Source organism: Halichondria panicea, chromosome 2, assembly GCF_963675165.1.
Source record: "Halichondria panicea chromosome 2, odHalPani1.1, whole genome shotgun sequence".
Taxonomy (NCBI): Eukaryota; Metazoa; Porifera; class Demospongiae; order Suberitida; family Halichondriidae; genus Halichondria; species Halichondria panicea.
This window is the reverse complement of record NC_087378.1, coordinates 3,975,343-3,977,842: the sequence shown is the minus strand read 5'-3', so window position 1 is coordinate 3,977,842 and position 2,500 is coordinate 3,975,343. Positions and strand designations below refer to the sequence as shown.

The 2,500-nt window shown below is 45.8% G+C and overlaps 2 non-coding genes across 2 annotated transcripts in view; both read left to right on the top strand.

The window, feature by feature from the left end:
* The first annotated feature begins 59 nt into the window (after positions 1 to 59).
* Positions 60 to 178, top strand: LOC135332803 (5S ribosomal RNA). Its single transcript, XR_010393642.1, has one exon. It is a non-coding gene; the product is annotated as a 5S ribosomal RNA (ribosomal RNA).
* A 2,296-nt stretch (positions 179 to 2,474) lies between these two features.
* Positions 2,475 to 2,500, top strand: part of LOC135332593 (small subunit ribosomal RNA) — a 1,812-nt gene continuing 1,786 nt past the window's right edge. Inside the window, exon 1 of the ribosomal RNA XR_010393441.1 lies at positions 2,475 to 2,500. This exon is cut by the window's right edge and continues 1,786 nt beyond it. This is a non-coding gene — a ribosomal RNA (small subunit ribosomal RNA).

Sequence of the window (2,500 nt, the reverse complement as noted above, 5' to 3'; positions counted from 1 at the left end):
TTAAGTCGAGTATATTTCTGAACTTCACACATAAGTACATGAGATATGCATTGACTTGTGTCTACGACCATACCACGTTGAAAACACCGGTTCTCGTCTGATCACCGAAGTTAAGCAACGTAGGGCCTGCCCAGTACTTGGATGGGTGACCGCCTGGGAACAGCAGGTGTTGTAGGCTTCTGCATTCTTATTTTTGTTTGTTTTCAGAATATTTCACAACGAGCAGTTAAGGCCCAAAAATATGAAAACTGCAGCCTTAAATCCTCGTTGATCATTACCAAACCGCAAAGACGAAACTTTCTTTTTGTGATAGCAACAGTTTTACAATTGATCCCTGCCTTTGTCATTATAGTCATGGCACTGCAAGCAACTGAAGTATGTGATGATGGCTACTTGCAAACAGTAATTGTATAATTACGCACGTATAATTATAACTATCCTAATTATAGTGAGTGACACAGGAAAAATATCAAAATTTCTTATACTTTACAAATACAAAATTTCCTGTAGACTTATGAATGTTACACAAGTCCTGAACTACTTCAGGAATAGTAAAGGAAACTATACAGGAAACGTTGCACTATCCTTTGTAAGTAGGTTGCAGGACACTTGCAGGACACCTCAGGAAATGTGCAGATTTTATGGGCTGCAATGTAGCAGCACTGTAGCAGGAAATTTAAATATTTTCCCTGAGTGAGTGAGTGAGTGAGTGAGTGAGTGAGTGAGTGAGTGAGTGAGTGAGTGAGTGAGTGAGTGAGTGAGTGAGTGAGTGAGTGAGTGAGTGAGTGAGTGAGTGAGTGAGTGAGTGAGTGAGTGAGTGAGTATATATATACCTTCATTGAGCCATGCTTCATTTGATCATAACAATATCAAGCTTATCTTCAAGTAGTATTGTATTGTACGTTGCTAACAATACGCAAATAATGTACAGTAAATTCAAGTGGGAATAAAAGTAGTGGGTAAAAAGTTGTAATGTTCATGGAGTGTAAAGTCAACGAGCACTTAAGGCCCTATTATTTCTATTTTCCAGCCTAAAGTCCTCGTGGTGGAAAAAATTAATGTTAGTGTAATGAAGTCCTTGCCTAGTTACAAAGCGGCCCCTTACAAAGCGCCTAGTTACAAAGTAGCTTCAATGGGTAGTTATAATTAGAAGCTGCAGCTGGTAGTTAAAGCAGCAATTGTTGTGTAGCTTGTGAAGCTATGTTGTAGCTGGCTGACTGGCCGGCCCACCAACCTACCTACCTACCTACCTACCTACCTACCTACCTACCTACCTACCTACCTACCTACCGACCGACCGACCGACCGACCGACCGACCGACCGACCGACCGACCGACCGACCGACCGACCGACCGACCGACCGACCGACCGACCGACCGACCGACCGACTGACTGATGAATAGTAAGAGGTGGGTGGCTGGCTGGCTGGCTGGCTGGCTGGCTGCTGGCGAATAGATGTTGTGCTGCAATATAGTGAGTGAGTGAGTGAGTGAGTGAGTGTACTATAATACTATACAGAATCTTTGCAACAAGACAGTAAAAGCATAGAGCATTACCCTTCCTTATATGGAATTTGAGTACACACACTGTGGTCTGTTTTACTACTTAAATGTATGAGCACATCCCATATATAATAAGGAACCACAGTGCTCAACACACTTGTTTCTATTTGTGTTGCAAAGATTGTGCAATCTCCAGTATTGTATTGTAACTGTATGTTAGCCATGTATAACTTGAACTGTATGTTTAGCGGAATGGAAGGGTGCAGACGGGGAACAGTGCAGATGGGAACATTGCAGAGGGGATTTGCGCGCCGGAAAATTGGAGCAATTACCATACAAGTGCAGACGAATGAAGGAATGAACGCGCGTAGCGCGAAAATTTGAGCAATATATCGCAAGCAATTACCATACAAGTGCAGACGAATTGAACAATGTGACCACGTGGGCTAGATAAGCAACCAAACAAGAGTGTCGTACAAATGAGCGTGTTGATAGGTCGTGAAGTGGGGTGTTGTGGCAAAAAAAGTCACGCTTAATTACATACGAGACGAGTTCCAGCGTTGCTCCTAGTGACGGGTGCTGTGTAGGGTGACTGCAGCGGTTCATCCGTGTGTCCGCATCGTTGTAGACTGCCTGTGTCGGCGGGCGTCTGACCTGCTGGTGACTGGTCATCAGTGGGCTGGCTCCCTCCGGTCGAGTGCAGTTAGGTTTGCATCATTTCACGAATCACGAGTGCATTCGTACGGTCTCGCTGCCGGTCGATCCCCGTGATTGACTGTATCTGCAGGCAACGAGTGGGCCTCAGCTGCCCTCTCCTGCCTTCAGTTGGTGAGTCTGTGGCCGAGGATTTGCAAAATTGTTGAACCCTCTGCGGTCCGCGTGGCCGCACTGGTGTGATGCGTTGGCCGGCCCTCTGAACGAGGACGGTCGAGTGACACAGTGCGTCTCGCACGCTCTGGCGTCCCGATAGTTACCTGGTTGATCCTGCCAGTAGTCA